The sequence below is a fragment of the Meriones unguiculatus genome, chromosome 2 (genome assembly GCF_030254825.1).
Source record: "Meriones unguiculatus strain TT.TT164.6M chromosome 2, Bangor_MerUng_6.1, whole genome shotgun sequence".
Lineage (NCBI taxonomy): Eukaryota > Metazoa > Chordata > Mammalia > Rodentia > Muridae > Meriones > Meriones unguiculatus.
Window position 1 is genome coordinate 63,388,594 of NC_083350.1, and position 17,393 is coordinate 63,405,986.

A 17,393-nucleotide genomic window follows, 5' to 3' on the forward strand; every position below is an offset into this window, starting at 1 on the left:
GATTTGTCAGGTTTGTCCTCTGAGCCATCTTGCTGGCCTGTGTTTAATTTTACAAATTTGTGTGCACTGTACGCGGTGTGTATTCACAGTGTGTGCGCAGGTGCAGGCACGAGTACATGTGCGCATGCGCGGAGGCTTGAGGTTGATGTCAGCAGTTTTCCTCGCTCTCTCTCACCTGAACCCAGGGCTCACTAACACAGTTCCTGGGCACCCTATCTCCAAGTGCTGGGGCAACAGTTGGGCTGCCATGCCCCACCCGGCACTTCCTTAGAGCTTTGATATTTTAGCCAACTTTCAGTCAACTACAAACTCCTGAAACATGGCTTCTGTCTCATACTTCCTCCTCATCTCAGATTCCTTCCCATAGTCTCTGTGTTGTTTACTCTTGCTATTTTATTTGAGATTTTCCTTTCAGAAGTGCTTTAATCTCTTCCTCGTGCCTATTCTTCCGTATTCACAGTTATTGAATTTGTCTTTGATTTTTTTTTTTCAAATAATCTCATTTTTCATTTTTCAAAGATCGCAACAAACAATTATTTTAGATTCCAGTTTATTCTCTGGATTTCCTGCTGGTTTTTAGGAGCTGTGAACAAGCTGGAGGAAATAATATGCTTCCCTCATCCCAAGGTCAATGCTTTTGTTGCTCTTGTCCAAGCTCCTGAGAACCATTGTTTCTGTTTTTCATCCTCCCTGCCTCATGTGTGGGGGTGGCTTCCTATGGGAGGGCGAATACAGTCTCTTTTATTTACCTTGCTTAAGAACAAAACATAATTTATGTGGGCTGGAGAGATGGCTCAATCAGTAAAGTGCTTGCCGCACAGCATGAGGAGCTGAGTTGGATCCCTGGAACCCATTTCAAAAGAAAGTCAGGTGTAGGAGGTCACACTTGGAGAAGTAGAGACAGGCAGGCCTTTGGGGCTCACGGGTCAGCCAGCCTAGTCTACGTGTTGATTGCCAGGTAAAGGTGAAAGACCCTATCGCAAAAACAAACAAACAAATGCAGCGCTCAAGAAGGCTGAGGCAGGCAGATCTGAGTTTGAGGTCAGCTTGATCTACATAGAGAGATCCAGGACAGCCGGGAATATGCAGAGAGACCTTGTCTCAAAAACAACAAACAAACAAACAAACAAACCAAAAAAGGAAACAAAACCAAAAAATCTCAGCCAAACAGAGAATCAACAAGGTGAACTGAGCCCGAGAAACAAAACAATAGCCAATGTTGTCTTCTGGCCTCCGCAGGCACATCACACACACACACACACACACACACACACACACACCCCTCGTGTGTTTTAAAGAGTTATATTTATTCTGTTCCGATTTTAGTGAACTCAAATGCTCATTTCCACTTTCTTGGAGACATGGAAATTTCATTATGTTTTAACTAAGACAGCAAGCAACCTGAAGTCCCCCTTAGGAGATTATATGTACAAGATACGGTCGTACCTTCTAAGGTCACTTTCTTTGCCTGTAATCAGCGAGTACCCGTCAGGCTTCAGAGCCTCTTTCCCTGGTAACTGGGGCAGCAGCATTATAAGCTGCAGCCGGTGTCCTTACTCCCCAGATGCACTGTGACCACAGCAGGCTTCTCCTGGAGCAGGTAGAATCACATCAGCCATGCCCACCCACAGTCACCGGCTGTCCACAGAAGCCCTGGGTTCCATTCAAATTTTGAGGCTCTGGAGGTTTTTGACATGGTTTTAATACCCAGCCCAGTTAACTTCAGGGTGTTTTTAGATTTCTAAAATCAGTCTCCGTTTACCCAAAGATATTTCTGAGCATTGTTCTCCTCTTTCTCTATTTCCATCTCCTGGTCAGTAGTGCCCCTACAAACTCCAGCTTCCTTGCTGCCCACCTCAGACTCTCTAGGGTGTAAACTCGGTCCTGTGGGCACTGTGGTATGTAGATGAGCAGTGTCATCAATGGTATTGTTAGAGGTAGACACTTGGTTGAGCCCCTCCCCACAGGCGGACTCGCTGTCACATTGGCTTTGACATGCTACTACCAAGAAGCAGCTAAAGAAAAGGCAAACTTTCTGTCCTTCCCGGTCATAGGTCATAAACACACCCTCCTTGCGGTTATCTCCATTCCACCTGCCCTTTCCCAGCCATGCTTCTTGAAGGAAAGGTCTGTGCTTGCTCTCTTTATAACCTCACAGCTGGCCCCATGTTGATTGGCTTCAGAGGGCGACTCTCAGCCTCCCAGGGCGTCTCTTGGCCCTTCAAGTCTCATCTTGCTTACAGATGCAGATCCAGCTTCTTCCCTTCCCGGCCCTCCTCCGTTCTCCTCCTGACCTCTCCCTGCTGCCGTATTAGTCCTCAGGGCTACATTCTGGCTTTGATGACTACAGTCTGATGAAGGTATCCGTCAAAGAATGAGTCAACTCTGTAATCAAAGGAGTGTACCAGGTCTTGTGTGAGACCCCGAGAGGATTTCTGCAGAGGAGAATCAAGCCTGCTGAACGAGAACGGCACGAGGACACACCTGTTGCTCCTAGGTGTGGCATCTGTGTGCGCTGACAAGTCAATGGTGGCTTGGGTGTACAGAAAATACAAGACAGGTTCTCATGGGAAGAATAGTATCGTGTCTGACATCTCATGCAAATGCAAAGTGACACATCAAACTCAGGAGCTGAATGTCTCAAACCGCTGAGATCATTCAGATGTATCTGTTGCTGCTGGCTTTACATGCTTGTGTGGACAATAAGCTGCCCTTCTCAGGCTGCTGGTCCCAACAATCTCAGCCTGGAAATCCTTTTTCCCTGCCAGGACTCCACCCTCACTCCCTGCTAATTTTGGAGTCACCTTACCCAGGAACTTATCTACAGTCCTACGTGTGAACATCTGAGGATCATCCATTGTTCTCCTGCGCCTTTGGAGACTCAGGGACAAGCCTTTTACCTGCCACTCTGCAGGCTTTTGGAAGGCAGGGCTGGCCCTCAAAGCAGTCAGTGAAGCACTTCACACTCTGAACAGCTGAGCCTGGAGATTCCTGAGGAAGGTGGGGATGCTTGAAGGGGGACGGTGAGGCCTGGGGCAACTTGTGTGTGACAACGTGGCAGCCACTGAACTAGACAAACAATTTCCTCCTCTGAGGGAAGAGAAGGGACCGTGGGGAGACTGGGTCTAGGCTCCCCCTGTCCCATAGTGCACCACATTCCATCAACAGACTGGAGGGTATCAGCGATGTGATGACAAGGAGAAGGGGGTAGTCAGTTTGTGCAGGGCAGGTTCAGGCCCAGGCCCACTCAGTTCGGGGAAGAGGCATCTCAGGCTTGACATTCTAATCATTCCAGTCATCCAGATCTCTTTCAAATGTGTTCCCCCTTCCTTCCGCTTGATCTTTTGAAAACTTCTTTAATTTTTTTTATTTTACCATACTTATTTATTTTGGGGTGTGTGTGTGTGTTGCGCATGTCGATGTCGGAGGATAACTTGTGGGAGCCAATTTTCTCATTCCAACATGGGGATTCTGAAAGGTTCTAACAGGCCTGAGCAAGGTAAACATGGCACCGACAAGTTTTACCCTTCACCTGCCCCCCACCCCTTGCCAAAAACCCTTCGCTCACATTCCTCAAGTTAGCCCCCAAGGTCTATTCCCTTATTTGGCCACTTCCTCCTTTTAAGGGTGACCACCAAGGTCCAGCTATCTAAGTATTGAAGTCCAGCAATTAAAAGCCCCTCCCCCCTTGGCTACCCTAATTAACATGCCCAGTTAAAATTAAACACCTCATCCTAACACAGGGTTTCCTATGGGCCACACCTGTCTCCTCTTTTCCTAGAGGTAGTCCTTGGTCCCTCTGGGGCTGATATCCTTTCCTCCTCTTCCTTGTCCTTTTTCTCCCTTCTCCCTTGTCTCCAGTTCGATGTCTTTGTCCCTCTGGGGCAAATAAACCTCGTTTGTGCTGAGAACTTGGTCTTGGTGTGTCCTGTGCAGACTCTGGTCCTTTCAGATTCCATGTGGGAATTCAGGTTGTCAGGCTTGGCAGCAAGGGCCTTTACCAGCTCAGGCTGGAGCTTCTGAAAAAGCCTGTAGCCACACCCCTTCCCAAGCCTCCCTGTTCCACAGCAACTTTTGCCCCTGCCCTCTGTGCACGGCTTCACCGGCCACTCTTCCTAACATGCTTTCTCGGCCACGCTCAGTGCTTCTTTCTGCCAGTGGTTATAGGCTGGCTGGGTCACAGGCCAGTTTTTAGAAAGCATCTTCTGTTTTGTTTGCTGCAGTACTGGGAACCAAACCCAGGACCTCATATACCTTGTGCCTATGAGGCAAGCACTCTACCACTGAGCTAACCCCAACCTGATACTGTTTTGTAATTAAAAAATTAAAAGATACTTATTCTTCTTTTCTTCTTTCTTTCCCCTTCTTTCTTTCTTTCTTCCTTTCTCTTTTTCTTTCTCTTTTTCTTTCTCTTTTTCTTTCTTTCTTTCTTTCTTTCTTTCTTTCTTCTCTCTCTCTCTTTCTTCCTTCCTTCTTTCCTTCTTTTTAAAAAAGAATATATGTCTTGCTGAGGAGCTCATGAATCCATGATTCTCTCCTTGAGAATGTAGCACTTGCCATCAATCAGCCCAGACTGATCCAAGGGTTGCTCCCATTGCAAATGCTGCCAGGCCTGGATGTGTGCCCAGAAAGGTTTACTGCTTCCTGCTTGCTGCTGTTTTACAGCAGGAAGGCAGAGAAAGGCCAGGAGACAGAACTGCCAGAAAGGGAGAAGGGGTCAGGACTTGGCATCGGTGAGGGGCCAGCTTTTTCTTCAGGCCCCCAAATCCTACCCATCCTCCAGCTGTGCAAGATTTGGCTACAGAGCAGAAATGAGTGTCTCCGTACGAAGCAGGTAGCTTGTAGCAACCAGCAGGCTGTCCTCAGGCCCTATTAATAGCCAGAAATCTGAATGTGACCAGGTGGCAATGACACCTACGATCTGATTGTCTGCTTGGGTTGCCTGTGGCTGACTGCCTAGGTGGTGAGTTCCTGTTTAGCAGAACAGGAGTCCCTTGCTCTTTCAACAGGGAGGGATTAAGGGCCAAGGTATTGCAATGGGTAGGGATCGCTAGAGGAGGATCCAAGGATCTCAAGAGACCGGAAGCCAGAGCCAGCTTGGGGACAGAGCCCTTGTTCTCCAGTTGCCCCTACGCTGCCTGGGATATAAGGGGCTGGTGCTGCATGCTGCTACAGCTGTCTGTCAAACTGCTGGCAGGGCCCGCCCAGCCTAGTACAGGGTGGGCAGCTAGCTCTATGTTAGAAAGCCCTCAAGGAAGGAGATTGTGGGAACCTCAGGCCGCAGAAGTCCCTGGAGCAGAGCCAGGGACAGTGTTCTCCTCTGGTGTCCTCCTTCTCTTCTTTCTGCAATTTATTCAGATTGCAATCTGTAAATCAACAAGGTTGAGAAAAGACCATGAAGGAGGCCATAGGAGAACATTCTTTTCCCCTGAGAAGTCTTACCTGAGTCTCACCAATGAGGAAAGAGAGATGATCATAGTGATAGTCATGTTTCTTCAGTGAGTGTGAGACCTGATGGCACCAAGGGTTTCTCGGGACAGTCTGGAGAGCTGACACCAGCATTTCATGGGAAAGGAAACAGATTCACGGCTTCAGGTAGCCTTGCCAGAAAGGGACAGCCCCAGGGGAAAACACAGCCTGTGTGACTCCTGCTCCCTTGTGCCATGACTCCGCCCTCCAGTCCAGCTTAATGGGTGCAATCTTCCAGAAGCATGTTGGGGGTCTAAAAGGTACGGCTACACGGCTAACTTCCCATTGCTTCTTGGTAACAAATGAGCATGCAAGGATGGAACATGAAGACCAGACAACCAAAGAAATGATGGAGGCAAAAAGGACTATGTCCATTGTGTCCATGATGGCTTTCTGGGTTCCAAGGGCCAGACTATTTTGGGGTCTTTCGGCCAGCTAACAGATGAGAGACTAAGGGAGGAAGGACAGCAATCCTAGAGCTGGAGATTTATTTTTTTTTTCCAGATGCTTAGAGGGCATGGTGGTACACGCCTTTAATGCCAGAACCTGGGAGGCAGAGGCAGGTGGAGTATTGTGAACTTGAAGCCAGCTTGGTCTACACAGTGAGTTGAGTTCCAGGACACCCATGGCTACATAATGAGATCCTGTCTAAAAATAACAAAACAAAACAAAATAAGAGCCTTAGAGAGCAAAGAGGCTTCGGGGAAGAAGTACCTAAGACCAGAAAAGACATTTGTTAGAAAAGCTTGTAAGTACTGTACTACAGAAATCACCTTCATAACACACACACACACACACACACACACACAAGAATACACACTTGCGTGTGCACGCACATGTACATACACATACATATACTCTCACACATATGGGGAGGGAGAAGAGGAGGAGGCATGGGAAACAAACAGATGTCAAGGTAGAAATTTCCCTGAACACAGAAGATAACAGCTGTGTGGAGGGAAAGTAGAGAGTAAGGCCTGAAGAAAGTCAGAAACGAAGGGAGGCCAGAGGAGGGTGGCCAGTCTTGTGGGGGGAGGTACGTGAGGATCACAGAATGTGTGGGAAACAGAGCAGACGTGTGGGCGAAAAGGATGTTCTCTTCTGTGTTAGGTGAGTTGGGAAGGGGTGTTGAAGGACTGGAAGAGAGGAGATCTTAGAGTCTGCCCAGCGTTGGAGGAAGTCTTGGCAAAGAAATCCCGTTTCATGAGCTGCCCACCAGCCTAGTGTACGATTGCCTACATTCTCACAACCACCCTGTGTGAATACTTAATCCTCCAAAACTGGCTTTCTCGTGTGCGCCTAACTCATCCTCAAGATCTCTTCCAAACACTCTGCTGATGTTGCTATGGGGAGCACATCCCTCCTTAGCTCCCTGTCCCCATTCCAGTACTTCCACCCCATTGCCCCTGAGACATGCCCTTCAAGTATGCCCTTTAAGGCCTCTGTTCCACAGTCTGGTGTATGCTAGACAAGGGGTCTACCCTGAGCTACATCCTAGTGTATCCATCTCGTGTCTGAGTACTAGGTGGAGCTTTGAAGTGCCTCTAATTCATTTGGGAGCCTTTGTATGCCAGCTGCTTGCGTAGGGATGGGAAGGGGTGAGCCCTTTCCAAATCCGTCCTCGCTCTCCCTTCCAAGTGCTGATCCCTGATGGGCACCGCCATGCCTGACTGGCAGGAACTAATGTGATAGAGCATGGAAAAGCCCAGAAAAGCCTCTGTGTGATTCTTCCTGGACTCTTAGTGCAGCATTTCTTCTGCTGGGGCCTAAGCCAGGAACTCTGGAATCAGTTCATGGGGAAAGGAAAGGAGTGGCCTTTCCAGATTTTATGGCTTACCTTTGAGGAAAGGGCTTCCAGAAAGAGAAATCCTGGTTTCAAGGGTGCAATTGATAAGGGGGTAGAAGTTCCTCTTATCAATTGAAGCAGAACTTCCAAACACATTTACCTCAAAATGCCTCACATGGTAAAGGTCCCTGACCTAAGTGGCATTTATTTCACTTCCCTTTTAATACTAAAGTGAAATGATTTGTTTTAAACCTAAAAAAAGAAGGATTCAAAGTCCATTTATTAGAATATAAGATGCTGAGAACAAGAATATATATGAAAAAAAAAAAAGTCTAGGAATGTGATACGGATGAGATTTTAAGACAGACCAAGTTACAGAAATTAAAACAATAGATATGCTAAAAGTCGAAGAAAAAAAAATAAAGCAATGAAGGAGAAAAGAGCAATTACCAGACAGATAGAACAACTGTGAATGGCATTTCAAGTCAGTGGTGGGCGGAGATGATTATTCAACACTGGTGTTAGCACTGGCTTTTAAAACAACCGTGGTGGGCGAGGGCCAGTGGTGCAGAGCTTGTCCAGTGGTCAGGAGTCTCTGGGTCCAACCCCGGCACAGCAATAAGTAAGTAAGTAAGTAAATAAATAATAAAACACATAAATACATAGTTTTTATTTTGTTCTTTATATCAAAGAACATTACTAGTAATTATAAAATGTAGAAATTTTTTTCAATTGTATTTTAATTATGTATAGTGGGAAAAGTACTTTCCAGGGACCCCCAAATAAACTAGAAACTATGAAAAGAAAAGGCATATAGACACAAGACAAAAGACTAACATAATCAGCCTTTAATTTCATTGGAAATAACATGGAAAAGTAAAAGGGGAGAGGGGTGGCAGCCAGAAATGGCTCAGCGGCTGAGAGTGTTTGTCTGTCTTGCGGAGAGCCCGTGTTTGACTCCCAGCACCCACACAGCGGTTCTGGCCCCCCTCCCCCCAGCTCCAGTTCTAGGGGATCTGCTGCCTTCTTCTGGCCTCCACAGGCGCCAGGCATGCCGGCGATCCAGGCAAAAACACTCATACATAAAATAGATAAATCTAATTTAAACCCCCTTTTTAAATTAAAACACACACACACACACACTTTAAAAAGTCAGCTTCAAGGGCTAGAGAGATGGCAGTCAGGAGCACTGGCTGGTCTTCTGAAGGACCTGGGTTCAATTCCCAGCACCCACATGTCAGCTCACAACCATCTGTAACGTCAGTTCCAGGGGACCTGACACCCACACATACAAGCGGGCAGAACACCAATGTACATAATAAAATAAAATATTAAAAAAAGGCAGCTTCTCCTCCTTAAACTACAAATAAAGACTCTCAAGATATGTGACAAATGCTGGCTCCTGTCTACAGCAGTGTCTTTAAAATTACTGTAACCCACTGGGCAGTAGTGGCCCACACCTTTACTCCTAGCACTCGGGAGACAGAGGCAGGCAGATCTCTGAGTTCAAGGCCAGCCTGATCTACATAGTGAGTTCCAGGACAGCCAAGGCTACACAGAGAAACCCTGTCTTGGAAAAACAAGACAGACCAACCAAAGGAGCAAACAAAATTTACTACAATGCAGAGATAATAAAAGGCTGCCGAAAAGTGACTGCCCACACGTGCTCATTAACAGCAGGCTTTAACTAAATACAGATGACCCTAATGAGATGTCACCTGTGCCTTTGTGTGCACATGCCTGTGTGTGTGTGTGTGTGTGTGTGTGTGTGTGTGTGTGAGCGTGTGGAGACCAGATGCTGATGACAAGTATGTTTCTCAATTGCTCTCCACCTTGGTTTTTGACACTGGGTCTCTCTCTCTTTCACTCCCTCTCTGAACCTGGAGTTCAGCGGTTCAGCTATACTGGTTGACCAGAAAGCCCCAGAGATCCTCCTGCCTCCACCCCTCAAGCACTGGATAGGCCTGCGGCTCTGCAGAGCTTTCTATATGTGTGGGGGGGACCAATTTCAGTTCCTCGTGTTTGTATGGCAAGCACTTTGCCAACTGAGCCAGCTCCCCAGACCCGCCATCAACTCTTATAGTCAGACTGAAGGCTACTATAGCAAGAGTGCTCAGAGCAGCACAGTCTGTAAAGCTTAATAATTAACTGATTTGTGATCCCGTATCTGGGTGTAGAAAGAACTAAACAAACAGAAACGGGTCTTGGAAGAGACGTGCACTCCCACGTCCACGGCAGAGATGTTCTCCAAAGCAATCTGATGCGCAGTCGCAGGTGAAGGGATGAAGGAAGTGGAGTATGTTTGCGGGCAGGATGGAAAGCTGCTGTGCACTGTAACACACAGAAACCTTAGGTCGGCATGTGAACTGAAAGAAGACAGTGATACAGTGCAGAGCTGGGAGGCTGAAAAGAGGCATTCAGTGGGTACACAATGTCTGTTGTCTTTGTCTTTCACTGGACTTACTAGTTTTACTAGTGTATATCACTTACACATAAGAAAGGGTGTCATAACATTTTCATCACATGTATGATTTCCTTCGGTCACATACACCCCCTTTTGTCCTACCATTCCCTTCCCTTCCCTAATTTACCTCCTCCCCCATATACTTCTGTCTCCACTCACCTCCAGAAACATATGAGGCGAATATGTGACAATGAGAGAAAACGTATTTGCTTTTTCTGCCTGGTTTGTTGCGCTTAACACGATGACCTCAAGATCCACCCATTTTCCTGAAGGCAACACGGTTCTTTATAGCACAATGCTGCTCTTTATATGCCCCTTCATCCCGGTGGGCGGTCTGCCTTATTCAAGCCATGGTATAAAGTCCTCCATACTTACTCCTTCAGCCAGGGCTCGACAAGCCAGAGCCAGGACTGGCATTATACACTGGCAGCCTACACATTGTTACAACCATGGACACCTCATTTAATATCATTTACGATCTGGACAAATGTGACAAGAGCCACAGGATAAGCGTGGGTGTGCAGATATCTCTACGGTAGAACTGTCCTTGAATCCTTTTGGTATGTACTTTGAAGCGATGTAGCTAGGTTATGTGCTATTTGGGAGTAGCATTTTTCTGAGCCCTAAAATTGAAATCAGAACAGTTTGTGGTGATACACGCCTTTAATCCTGGCGTTCAGGAGGCAGAGGCAAATGGAGTCCTGTGAGTTCAAGGCCAGCCTGGTCTTCACAGTGAGTCCTAGGCTATTCGTGGATATGTCTTACTATGTATAGTAAGACCCTGTCACAAAGACAAAACAAATTCACACAAAACAGCTTATGAAGTCCATCAAAATGAAGACAGCCTGCTGGTAGAAATCCCATTGAAACTTTTCATTCAGTTTCTGCCCTCTAGTGGACAGAAGGGCAAAAACCACTGTTTGTCTTGGAAGATAAGGACTGATAGTTTTTCCTACCCGCTCCCATCCTGTCAATTTAACGACAGGGATGGTAAATATTTACAGTGGCTCTACAAACACGTTTTACAAGTTAACTAGTCGGTATTGTGACATTATGTTTCACTGCTGGCAACGCTCTGCTGTGTTTCCGGAACCAGTCTCACCCTTACATTCTTTAAGTGTCTCTCAGCTCTTCTTGACAATTTGTATCTCCACTTTAGAGGACCCAGCAGCTTGATTGCCCCCACCCCCTGATAATCCCAGGCACCCCCTATCTTAGAGTCATCTTACTAGCCAGCCTCATCCAATCTGTGGGCTTAGAGTTCCACATCACGGTTTCTGGGGCTAAGCTGTCCTGGGGTGGGGTGGGGGGATGTTTTGTGCAAGGCGCTTTCCAACCTGTTTGAATTTCACCTTTCAGTTTGTCTCCACAGACCAGCACAGCTGAAACTGCCTTCAAGTGAGAAATAAAAGGAGGGGTTGGAGGGAGTGGAATGCTTTCTTTGGTCAAAAGTGAAAGTCTTCCCCCAAAGCTGTCTGGGTTTTTTAATATGTTCTCATTAGTAGGAGCAAGTCTCTTTGCCCTCCCTGGCTGCTAATGTGGTTTAAATGTGCAAATGTTAAATGCAGCTGACCCTGCCTCAAAAAGAAGGAAAGAAGAGTTTTACATTGCCGTGTTCCACATGTACTGTTCTGCTTGCTCATGCTCACCCCCGCCCCCAAAAATACCCATCTTGGCCTTTTTGGACCAACTCTCATTGGTCTCTTTCCTCTCTCTAAATAGTTCCACTTCTATTTTCACGTCGAAGACAAATTTTTATAACTCAAGAAAAGAAAAAGAATGAAGAAATTCCTCAAGAAGCCTTCTTCCTCCTCCTCCTCCTCTTCTTTTTCAATGAAAAGGCCTATTTCTCTATTAGAGTCTTGGTTTTAGAGATTATTTATGCTCTTGGGTTTAAAAAAAAAAGAATTTGGAAAACTGGCTCTTTCTGTCCCTGGAAACAGGCCACACACTGACTTTAGCGGTAGGAAGGGTGTGGCACTGGTGTTCCCAACCCCAACCTCTTGAGACCTTGACCACTTGATGCCTCCTCTTGGCATTGAGAACTTAGTTCTGCCGGGGGAGACTGCTGCTTGCCCAGCATGGCCATGTGCTCCGTAATCCCAGCACTGGAGAAGTGGAGCTTCGGCTCGCTAACCAGCTGCTCTAGTTTGCTTGGTAGGTAAATTCCAGACCCCAGGGGGCTGTCTCAAAAAAATAGAAAAGGTGAGATCGTACCTGAGGAACCACACCTAAGCATGACCCCTAAGCATGACCTCGTGTGTACATTCATGAGCATGCATGCACATCAGTTCTGGGGAAAGGGACCAGGAATGTGTGTCTCAGTCAGTGAGGGTCTTCAGCGAGGGGGTTGTGATGGTTTGAATAAGAGTGGCTCCCGTAGGCTCATATATTTGAATGCTAAGGGAGTGGTACTATTTGAAAGGATTTGGAGGTGCGGCCTTGAAGGAGGAAGAGTGTCACTGGGGGATGGCCTTTGAGGTTTGAAAGACCCCAGGACCTCTGTCTTCCTGCTGCCTGTGAATTCAGATATAGAATTCCCAGCTACTTCTCCAGCACCCTGTCTGCCTGTGTGCTGCCGTGCTCCCCACCGTGATGATAACAGGGCCAGCCCTCTGAAACTGTGAACAAGCCTCACTCAATCGGTGCTTCCTTTGTAAGAGTCGCCTTGGTCATGGTGTCTTCACAGCAGTGGAATGCCAAGACAGGGCTCTAGTCTTTACAGCCAGCGCTAAGTGATGGATATCTCCAGGGCAGCTGGAGTGAGAGAAAGCCCTACCGCAAGAGGAGGAAGGGCTGCTGGGATGGCCTGCTGCTGTCATCATATACACACAGTCCAAGTTCAGAAGACAATTAGAAGTGCCGTGCCCTGAGACTGGATGTGGGGAACCTTTCCTGGGGCTCTGAGTGCCATACTAGCGAAACAAGGATCATTGGTGTTGTCTGCTAGGCATCCAATAGCCAGCTGATCCACACAAAGACCCTGGTGAAGGACTGCCATGTGTCTGTTGACAGGTCCCGCTCTGCAACTGCCCCTGGACTGCAAAAGGGGGACCAAGCTGATGCCTGAGGAGGAAGAGGTTGTAAACAAAAAGCTATCAAATAAAATTCTAGAGAATATGATGACAGGAAAGAGAACGCCCACATCAGCAAAATCTCCTGGAGGAGCAGTCCCAGCAGGGCAAGCTTCTCGTTGCATCGCCTCAAGACCAGGCCGTGTGGCTGAGCAGATGGCTCTGTGCTAGAAGGCAAGGAGCTGGAGTTCCAGCTGAGGAAGCTCAAAGCCCAGAAAGACAAATAAACCATCACTCATGGCTCACGTAATAAAGGTGCTTATTGCTCTATCGTAAAAAAATAAAATAAAATAAAAGACAGGGCTCTCGGCATAGCGGCCCTGGTGAAGGCCCTTTGGGCTCCTGGGACTCCCCACAGCCCTGAGCGGTATCTGCACCCCAAGCTTCATCCCTCAGGGTCCTCTGAAGTACAGAAGGACCAGGTTCTGGAGAGGGGGTTAGCTGCCCAGCGGCGACAGTGTGCGGAGGGGTGATGCGATGAGGCACTTGTCCAGGATCTTAACTTCTGCGGCGTAGCCTCGCATTATAATGTGGCAGTGTTCATGCACGGACCTTCCCAGACAGGAAAGGGAAATCTCACATGTGTACTCCCTGGCTAGCTACTGTGGAAAAGAGAATTTGGAAAATGTACAATAATTCCACACTGGGCTTCATTTTCCCAGAGGAAGGAGTGTCTCTCTCTCTTTTTTTTTTTTCATCAGTGTGTAAAATTCCAAGAAAAGACTCTTTTATACAGGTCACCAGCACTCCCGTGTTACAACAAAGCGGCCCCTGTGGCCGGGGAATGTCGTGTACCGTGATTAGAGTCACATCTTAATGCTGTTAGGACTTGTAGCAAGTGCCTAACAAAACACTTCCTGAAGAAGAAAAATGTGATGAGTGTGTGTGAGAGAGAGAGCGACGTTATTTGAAATGCTAAAATATGTTACCATCGAGGAGCTCAGTTGATAAAGGAGCTGGGGGGGGATGGCTTGATGTGCATGCGTGAGAACCAGAGTTCAGTCCCCAGCACGGATGTACAAGGCCACGCACAGCAGTTTCCATGTGTAATCCTTGTCTGGGAAGATGGCGACAGAAGAACCCTTGGGGCCTGTAAACCAGTCAGTCTGGCTGCATCACTGAGCTCCAGGTTCATGAGAGAGTCTGTTTCCGATTCCAAGAAATAAGGTGGAGGATGATTGAGGAAGCACCCAACAGCAACCTCTGGCCACCCTATACCCATGCACACATGTATACATGTTCCCCCAGAAAACATGTACACACACACACACACACATACACACACACAAGCAAACAAACAAACAAAAATGTATCAAAGGTTGCCCTTCCTGGGAGACATCTGTGTCCCAATGAAGGTTTGCATTTTGCCATTCTGAGTGATTTTGAAAACAGAAAACTCGTAGTAGTAACTGTTCTCTTTCACCTCACAGGCAGGACATCCGAGGGACTTGGGGAAATCACTCCGCTGTGGGTCCTCTGGGCTGAAAACCTCAGAGGCACAAACCCGGAAGCAGAGGATGGCAGCTGAGAGCTGGAACTGCAGCCCGCTCTGCCGGAGCCGAGCTGCTGCCAGCGACCACAGATCTTTCTCAACCATTCCAGGAAAATTTGCTCTCCAGCTTTCCCTGGCTCTGGTATAGAACCGCGTCTCCTTCACAAACCGTGCCAGCTGGGCTTGAGACCGCACTGCACGGAGAAGGGTAGTGTCTGTGCTGCGGTACAGGAACCTTTCCTGGGTTTTAGTCTAAGGACCTTCAACCTGACTCCAGAAACAATAGAAAATGGAGACGCAGAAAGCCTGTTCAAGACCTGTCTTTCTAGGAGACGTCCACAAGCTGCCAGAGTGCTGTGGTTGTGTCCACACGTTTAGCTACCCCTGCTCTCTGTCTCTCTGTGTCTCTGCGTGTGCTTGTATGTGCGCATGCGTGAGCGCGTGTTCCTGGGGTCCGATCCTAGAGCAGTCTACATCCTGGGCTTTTGTTCTACCACTGAGCAATATTCCCAGCGCTCGTGTCGCTTGTCAGAGTTTTATATAGTCTGATGGCAGATTCATCACCAGGTGATTTTGCAAAAAATTTCCTTCCGTTTGCCTTTTTTTTTTCTGTTGTTATTTTGGTTGGTTGGTTAGGTGTTTTTAAGACAGGGTCTGGGGACGAGCAGTGGTGGTACACACCTTTAATTTCAGCACTGGAGAAGGAGAGGCAGGCAGATCTCTGTGAATTTGAGGCCAGCCTGCTCCATAGAGTGAATTCCAAGACAGACAGGGCTACACAGAGAAGAAACCCTGTCTCAAAAACCCATAAAAACTTTGAGTGTTAACTTCAGGTCTTGTGTGGTGTCTTAGTCCTTTCTAATTGCTGTGATGAAATATCAGACTCAAAGTAACCTGTGAGGAAAAGGGTTATTTAATCTTACAGTTCATAGTTCATCATGATGGGAAGTCAAGGCAGGAATGTGGAAATGGGAGCTGAAACAGACCATGGCAGAATGCTGCTAACTGGCTTGCTCTCTATGGGTCATTCAGCTTGTTTTTTATATAACCCAGAACTATCTGCCTAGGAATGGTACCCCACACAGGAGGCTGGGCCTTCTCACATCAATCATTAATCCAGAAAATGGCCAATGTTAGAAAGGCATTTTCTCAGTTGAGCTTGTGTCCTGTTGACTTGAACAAAAACCAACCAGCACATAGGTATGGGATCTTCTTTTAAAGATAATGTTTAGATAGTGTAAGATGAGAGTGAAGGCTCAGTCTCTAAGGCTAGGACACAGCTCAGATGTTAGACTGTCTGCCCAGCAAATCCCGATTCAGCACTGTATAAACCAAAAATGGTGCTCACACCTATAATCCCTGGTAGAGACAGAGGATTAGAAATTTAAGGTCATAGTAAGTTCAAGGCCAGCCTGGACAGCATAGCTCCAGTCAAGAAAGAATGAGAGAGACAGAGACACAGAGAGAGACAGAGATAGAGACAAAGACATACACAGAGACAGAGAGAGGTACAGAGAGATTCACTTCCTAGATTTGTCCATTAGGGAACATTTGAACTTTCTCTTTATAGAGGCCTAATAAGGCCAGAAATAGTAAAAGTCAGTGGTAGCTCTCCCTCCGGTAGGCACCAGGTAGGGAAGAGACACAAAGTCTTTGTACAAAATCACAGGCCAGTTTTGAACAACCTGGGTATTTGGGGAAGTTACAAGGTTTGCATGTGGTTTAAGGAGACCCGGGGCCGGTAGTACTCCCTAGAGTCTGGTTAGTAGCAAATGAAAAATCTTCCCTAAAGGGTATTGTCACCCTAACCTCAGCTTAGTCCTACGAGTAACTTCACGCACAGCGCTGTGGCCCACGCTTGCAGTCCCAGCTACGAGTATTCACGACCTTAGTAAACTTGCCCGTCTGCTCCACAGTGAACACTCATGGTTTACTGGACAGCAGGAGAAAGCCAGCGTCGTGCCGCGTTGTTGAAAGCGCCTGGAAACCCGCCCTCTAAGGTGTAAGGAAAACCTTTCTTTTAAGGTGTAAGGGAAAAACAAATACATCCAGGTAGCTCGGGTAGGCGCTGTGTAGCAAAACTGCCCAGAAGTGGGTGAAGTTACTGTCTTCAGCCAGCCCACATGGCCGCTCCTTAAACGGTTCTCCTCCTCCCTCTAGTGGCACATCAGAATATTACGTCTTTTGCCAACAGAAGAGACTGCCTTCCGGGGGCCCATCCACTTGAAAAAGAGCCAAATAAATACGAACTTCAGTGAACTGTTAGTACTCTCCCCCAATTATGCTCTATTTGGGACCTCATAAAGGTGAACTTTATTTGCAAATGTCCTTCTTTCGCTTGTAGAATGAGTTGAAATGAAGTCCAACTGTACGGTGCCATTTCAGAGAAGATGAGAAAGTCGCAGGCGGCCAGCGAGGAGAGCAGCTGAGGCAGGAAAGGGGGCACGGCTGCTACAAGCCAAGGGACGGAGAGGATTGCTGCCGATTGCCACCAGCGGGGAAGGGACTGAGCTCTGGTCGCTGTCACTCACATAAAAGCCAGGGCTCTGGGGCGGATCTGTAACCCTGCCCGGCTCCTGGTTCAGGGACAGTCCCTGCCCCAAAGCCTCTCATCAGCCCCATGACTGGCAGGAAGCAAGACTGTGGAACTGTGTGCTAAAAACTCAGGGTTACTAGAAGGTTCACATTCAGAGAGTCCTGCAGTCGTCGTGCTTTTGTTAAAACGTGTCTAACTCGGCCATCCTCTGAGACGCGGGGCTCTCCTCCTCATGGATTGTCTGCCTCGCTGACAACCACGCGCCTAAAGGTTCAGTTTCAGACTTAACATCTTGTCTTCATTATTTACCTCCTTTTGCTCTTACTTTGGCTCCCGTTACCAATAAAATAAAATTTCTCATGCGTTGTTGTCCCGTTCGTGCTCATGATGCCGCGACGGGTGGGAAACTGACTCTTGCTACCCATTTATTCCTCATGTTTTTGTCCATATGTTTGAAAAGCGTGGATTTCTTTTTTTTTAATATTTATTTATTATTTATACAACATTCTGCCTGCACACCAGATCTTACTATAGATGGTTATGAGCCATCATGTGGTTGCTGGGAATTGAAC

General features: G+C 47.3%; 1 long non-coding RNA gene across 1 annotated transcript in view; it reads left to right on the forward strand.

Annotated features, from left to right (window-relative positions):
* LOC132652366 (uncharacterized) overlaps positions 1 to 17,179 on the forward strand; it is a 44,607-nt gene extending 27,428 nt beyond the window's left edge. Inside the window, exon 4 of the long non-coding RNA XR_009589875.1 lies at positions 16,630 to 17,179. This is a non-coding gene — a long non-coding RNA (uncharacterized LOC132652366). The remainder of the gene's footprint in view (positions 1 to 16,629) is intronic.
* The last annotated feature ends 214 nt before the right edge of the window (positions 17,180 to 17,393 follow it).